Source organism: Eubalaena glacialis, chromosome 5 (genome assembly GCF_028564815.1).
Source record: "Eubalaena glacialis isolate mEubGla1 chromosome 5, mEubGla1.1.hap2.+ XY, whole genome shotgun sequence".
NCBI lineage: Eukaryota > Metazoa > Chordata > Mammalia > Artiodactyla > Balaenidae > Eubalaena > Eubalaena glacialis.
In genome coordinates, this window is record NC_083720.1 from 16432877 (window position 1) to 16439804 (window position 6928).

The following is a 6928-nucleotide window of genomic DNA, read 5'->3' on the forward strand; positions in this document are numbered from 1 at the left end:
TTTTATTAATTAATTGCTATTAATATTTATTGGAGGGATGCTATTGATATTAACTATGATGGAGAAATGTTGGGAGAAGCCAGTTTAGCAAGGGAAGTTTAGGAGCTGATTTTATGACATCTTAATTTTTATATGTTTTATATGAGTTATCTGTTATACATCCAAGTGGAGATGAATATAGGAATTAGAGTTTAGGGGAGTGATCTAAGTTAGGGATATACATTTTACCCTTGTCGCTCTATAACAGGCATTTAAATTCAATGATGCTGAATAAGATCAAGAGCAGGAGTTCAGATAGAAGAAAAGAGGTAAAAGAATGGAGCACTGTGACATTCCAATGTCTAAGGGCCAAAGAGATAAAAAGGATCCAGCAAACAATAATGAGAAGAAGAGCAAATGAAACAGGAGTAAAACTAGAACACAGCGTGTCCTATATGGAAAGAAAAGATTTCAGAGAGGACTAATCAACTGGATCAGAACCTACTGCTGGTATATTAAGTAGAATGAGGATTGAGCAGTTTCAGTGGAATGGTGGGGGTGAAAGACTAATTAAAATGGGTTCTTATAATGCCATATATTAGAGACAAAATGAACAGAGATAAAACTGAACAGGTTTGCTGCAAACGAAAGGAAAGAAATGGGCAGTATCTAGAGGAAAAAGCAGAACTAAAAGTTTTTCTTAAAATGGAGACAAGCTTTTTTATTTTGTTGGAAAAGATTCAGTAGAGGAAAATTACTCTATCTGAAGGAGAGAGAGGAGAAAACTGCTACAAGAATAACCTCAAGAGGTGAGAGGGAGAAGTAACAGGAGTGGAATACACATATTTCGATGCAGATGCTCACAGGTTTGTGGAAGTGAGAGGGGAACTTGTGAACTTTATCTTGGCTTGTTTCTATTAGTCAATAAAATAGAAAGCAAGGTGATCAGCTGAGATTGAGGATGAAGGAGGAAGTTTTAAAGGTTTGATAAGATAGAAGAAGACACAAAATACGTAGTCAAAAGTCTGAGCATGTGGATTGACCAAGAAAATCAGAATGAACACTAGGCACCATCGATAGCCCCACCTGAACTGAGTAATTATGACCTTAAAGTGAGACAAGTCATAATTAATTTTAGTTCTCTTCAAAAATGCTAAGCTGCATGGGTGAAGGCACAAAGTAGATGGTATTTTGAATTTAACCAGGCCTTTTATTTTGCCATAAGAATATTTTGAGCTGAGAAAGGGTTAGTTAAGAGTGTAGAGAAGATATAATTAAAATTAACCACAGAATTTACTGTTAGTGAAAAAGGAAATAAACATGAGAAATGGGTGAGAAGTTCAATGGTCCCTGTGAAAAGGAAGGGTAGGTATTAAAAGTACTGAGCTGAAAAGGCAGGAGATGGGGACCTAAGATTGGGATGATGGAAATGGCAGTTATGCAGTAGATATGCTTACTGTTAATGATAAGGTCTAGGGTGTGGCTATGTGAGTGAATGACTGAGAGAGTTTCGAAGTTGGTATCATGGGAAGAGTTGAGGTTGATAACTGAAAGGGAAGGGCATTGGGTAGAACTTGGCTCAGGATTTTGAAATCACCAGTAGTCATAAAGGAACAGTTTGGAGAGAGTTATTATGAGTCAGGAGCTAAAATATTTAAGAAATTAAGGGAAGAGATGAGCAGGTCATTTTAAGACTGCAGCAAGGAGTGTTGGCCAAGAGTTGTCTGATGAGAAGAGATCCAATGCGAAAGGGTTTTAGGGAGAAGCAAAGGAGAATAGTCTGAAAACAGCAAAGAAAGGAAGGAGTGTGGGGTAGAAAACAAACCACTCAAGAAACTACAGAGGAAGCTGTGGTGCCTTTAGGGGAGTTCCAGGTTTTAGCTAGAGAAAGTAGGAGAGAGCACACAGATAAAAGATCAAGGATCTGGGAGATATTGCTAATGAGGCACAGTGAGTTCCTAAAGAGCCTGGTGTAAAGGCTCAGGAATAGGACAAAGCTGAGTGTTGGGGTCCAAAAAAGGGGGATATAGAGAATATTGTGAAGAAAGACCTGGGAGGCTTGGGCTTTTTGAGGTTAATACATGGAAACAGCACTAGGTTTAGTAATCAGTCCTCAATGTATGGAAATTCCTTTCTTCTCAATTAGTCTTTTGAGAATAGATTTCCAGGTAAGGTCCTAAAATATAAAAATCCCATGTGACTTATTAAGGGTAAACATTAGCTTTTTACTTTACAGTTGGTGCTAGTCAACTTAGAAATATAGCATGTATATAATGTATAGATAACACCTAAATATTTGGAATACAACTCCTTAAAAGCTATTGTATGGTCAAATAATCTGGTGAAATTTATTAACATCAACTATATAAGTAATAAATAATGTGTTCCCTTTTCTTACTTTAATTAGGTTTGTGTGAGATTTTGATATATGTGGTGGGGAGAGGGATTAACAGTTTGTAAATAAGCATGGATATATTACTTATATGATTATTTTAGTTTTCCAAAAATATTTTTCATGTAGACATAATCTGATATTTTTTGATAATAGAAAACTTAAGTAAAACACCTTGATGGTTTGAGCTACTATTTGGACTATTTAGTCAATGACAGCTGAAATGGATTTTTGCCCCTCATACATAACCCTCCTAGTTTGCAGAACTGAACTCCTTTTAAATTGTGGTATATTAAACCCAGAGGGAGGTTATCTCATGACTAGCTCACCACAGATATTTTTCTCATTAATATTATTTCTTGTGAATGCCTGATGTGAATATAATTTTTCTGTATTTATGAATTTTAGCAGAGGTTTTTCTCAGTCTACTGTCGAATATGCCTCAAAGGATATGGAAATGCAGTATTTTACTCATTTTCCCGAAAAAGTACTTAGTAAGCATTTGCTTTTGGAAGAACATTGTTATAGGCTCTGACAGGCATTCCCAAGAAAGCTGTATTTACTATTCCTGACTTGTAGGACATTAAAATTCACCAGAGATGTTGGATGTAGACCATGAAACAGTTAATAATCAACGAGAAACAAGTATTCATATTGGTGATATAAACAGTAAGCATGATAGAATCCCAAAGATGGGAGAAGTTTAATGTTGGCTGAATTTACTAGAAAATAACTATTAAAGTGGGACTAGGCAGGATTTTGGTAGGAAAATAATAGGGCAGAAGTCATTCTAGGATGATGAGCTCCAACAAAATTGATTATTTCTTGAGGAACCTTCATTGAATCCTTGATGCAAAGCTAGACAGTAGTGTATTCCTATGGTATTTCGTATATAACTTTACCATAGCAGTTATTATATTGATGTGTCATTATTTTTTGTGTGCCTGAGTTATCTATAAATTGTGAGAAATTTCAGGGTGAGGATTATGCCTTATTGAAAACTATATTCCAGTACTTCTAAGTCACTGATTAACTTGAATATCTTATTGTATTTTTAATTGATGATATTCACTTCACATGTACAATATTCAAGTTACAGAAGAGTGCATTGCAGAATGCATATTTTTATTCCACTAACCCCCTATTTCTCCTCTCCAGAGATGTGTCAGCATTTTCTTGTGTATCCTTCAGAAATATACATACCGTTCATTCTTAACATATACTGGGTGTAATGCATATAAGTACTTACTATTTTCCTCTTTTTAAACTACACGCACTGTTCTGAATTTATTTTTTTTACTCCTAAAATATGTGTTTAATTAGTTTCATGTATTAATGATATAGTTTCTTGATTTTTCATTTCAGATGAGCAGTGTTCCATTGTTTAGGGGTATCGTATTTTTTAACCAGTCAACGGATGATGGATATTTAGGTTGTTGTCAATCTTTTTTCAATTAAAAAAAATAGCTAAAATTGATATTCATGTAGATACTTCAGTTTTCACTTATGTAAGGATAACTCTAGGATATATTCTTAGGACTGAAAATAATAGGTATGTACACAAATTTAGATATTGCCAAATTGCACACCAGCTATATGAGCCTACCACTTTATTTATTTCTTTGCCAATACAGCACGTTATCAAACTTTTGCTTCTTTGCTAATCTGATAGGTGAAAATATTTCATTGCAGTTAATATTTTCCTTTCTCTTATTTTGAGTGAGGTTGAACATTATTTCATTTTTAAGAGACATTTGCATATACTATTTTCTTCAGTGTCTGATCATATCTTTTGGTTTTTTTCTGTTGTGTTGGTGCATTTATTTTAATTGACATGTAGAAATTCTTTCTGTGTTAGGGTTATTGGCCATTTGTCTGTGATATGAATTGCTAGTATTTTTGTGTGTCTTTGACTTTGCTTGTGGTTATTTTGCATGTGTAATACTTCACTGTATATGTCAAGGTTTTCTTTTGTTTGGTGTGTTTTTCTTTAAATAATTCTTAGAATGCACTTCTACACTTTGATTTCATAAAAGAAATCTCCCATAATTTCTTCTAATTTTTTGATCATTTATAGTTCACTGAACTCCTGTTTGTATTTGGATCTTTGGCCAATTACTATTACATTTCAGCTTCAAATCCACTCATTTTTGTGTACTTTGTGAATCATGGGCTGAACCCTGTAAGCATATCTCTTTTATCAGTTGGCTTCACGTTAGGCTCCGTCAACAGAGGGCTTGGAGAGAAACTAAATGATTGTGGAAGGGGAAGAGACTTCTAGGCATGAGTGGATCAGAAGCCTGAAGCCACAGTAGGAAATTAGGGGTTATATCTTCCTGTAATTTTTTCAGCCAACCAGAAGCCATTTCTACAGATCAGCTCGGTCCCACCTGCACCTTCCAGCCAGTTTCACTAAGATATGTTTAAGATATATTGTGTTCCCCAGCTATATTACTATTTATTCTATGTTCACTAGTTATATCATTAGCTAGTGAAAAATTATGTTTTATGTTAACACAGAATCATTATTTAAAAAAATCCCATAATATATTATGCAGATAATTAAACTGTTGCTTATTTTTATATGTCTTGTCCTTCAAGTTTCATATTAATTTCTGCACATTTGATAATGTTTTTCAACAACTAATGAGAAAGAATAAACATGAAAGTATATACTGAAACTGCTGTAACAGACCATTTAGCCTTTTTATCATTAATATTTTTAGAAATGTGACATCAGTTTACTGAGGCAAACACATATTCAACATTCTTCATATATTTATGTTACGATAAAGAAAAATAATCTTTGAAAATAGATCAATCACTCCTTAGAAAATAATTAAATGTTGAATTCATTTGGGGCATTAGCTCAATTTCTCTTAAGTGTATTTAATGAAACTCTTCAATTCTATAATTATGTTTTAATAATCAGATGTAACCACTTCACTGTTCACAATCCATTGAATGTGACAAGGTTAACGAGGAGTTGTTATTATGACATGCTTCATTAAATTTATTTAAGAGATTTCAACATTTTTCACTGAAATTCTTACTTGCAGTCATAAAAATTAACTTTGGATTAATACTTGCTGTAAAATGTTTTAGAGAAATAGGATATTTTAATAATTTTTAAGATAATACTATGAAAAGCTTAGTGTCTCATTTTCATAAGTCTAAAAGTATACTCAGTTATGATTGAATATACTATGAAATCTACATAACACTTTAATTTTTGAAATGTTGGGGACTATCACTAAAGTCTTTGCTCCTAAATCAGATGTTTCATGTAAAAATCACGAATGTATTAAAATCACCAAGAAAAACCATGTTTGTGAGTGGACCGGACTGTAGAAATGAATACCTAATAATAAGTTAAAGATTGTTATTTTCTCTCTTTTTGTTAGTATTAGCCTTTGTGTTCTGCAGATCAGGATCCACAATGGTCAGTTTGTTTGGGGTCACTTTATTTGTTCCTAAAAGTCATGTTACTTGTATCTGCATAGTAGTTACATTGGTGTTTCATTATGTATGTTTGTGTTTGTGTGTATAAATATATGGATGTGTATACTTGAACATATTGGGAATGGGAAAGGACTCAGATTATTCACTAGCTCAAGACTAAGTTTTGTTTCTTGCTAGTGTTTAAAAACAGAGAGGAAACAGAAGTTTATTAGACAAATAAGCCTGAACAAGGTTTTGCAACCTTAGCGCTATTGACATTGTGAGGCAAGTAATTGTTTGTTGTGAGGGGCTGTCCTTTGCATTGTTAGATGTTCAGCAAGATCCCTGAATTCTACCCACTAGAAAGTAGCAGAACCTCACTCCCAGCTGTGGCAACCAACAATGTTTCCAGACAGTCTCAAATGTCTCCTGGTAGACAAAATCAGAAATCCGTAGTTTTCAAAGACGGAAGATTACTTGTCCAGCACTCTATTTGTACTCATATTTGCCCTTGAGTTCAGTCTCCTCCAGACTATTCTGATAATGAAGAAAAGTGACTAGCAGAAATATTTTGTAGGGTGCCAGAACACAAATATAGTACTGCTATGAAACCCAGGTGAAAGCATGGAAATTCTGCATTATTGCAGAGAGTACAGTGAAGTTTTGAACTTGAAGATATAAATCAAAATAGTTTATTACTCCAGTGAGCCCCAGTGAGAAAAAGTGAAAAGCAGCAGAAGCATAAAAATAATGTCCCCTTAAGAGAGGTAAAGATGACTGGTGCCTTGGCACTGGTGGCATTCCACTAGGCATCACTGGAAGACGCATGTTGTGGCATCTTAACTCACAGCTCCCTACGGAGAATGTAGTATGATGAGAAAAGGAGAAAAGTAATAGGCAATGAATGCTATATTTACAGAGTCTTCCGTTTGCCAAATCTGATGCTCTTCACCACCACTCTAAATAGAGTTTTTGTTATCAGAAGAGGCTAAACGGGACTGTACTCAAGCATAAATAGAGGCCAAATAGCTTCTCCACTTGCCTCAGTTTGTTTGCACACACAGCCTTGCCTTGATTGGCTCAAATATGCATGCTCCTCTTTATCTCAGCCTTTGT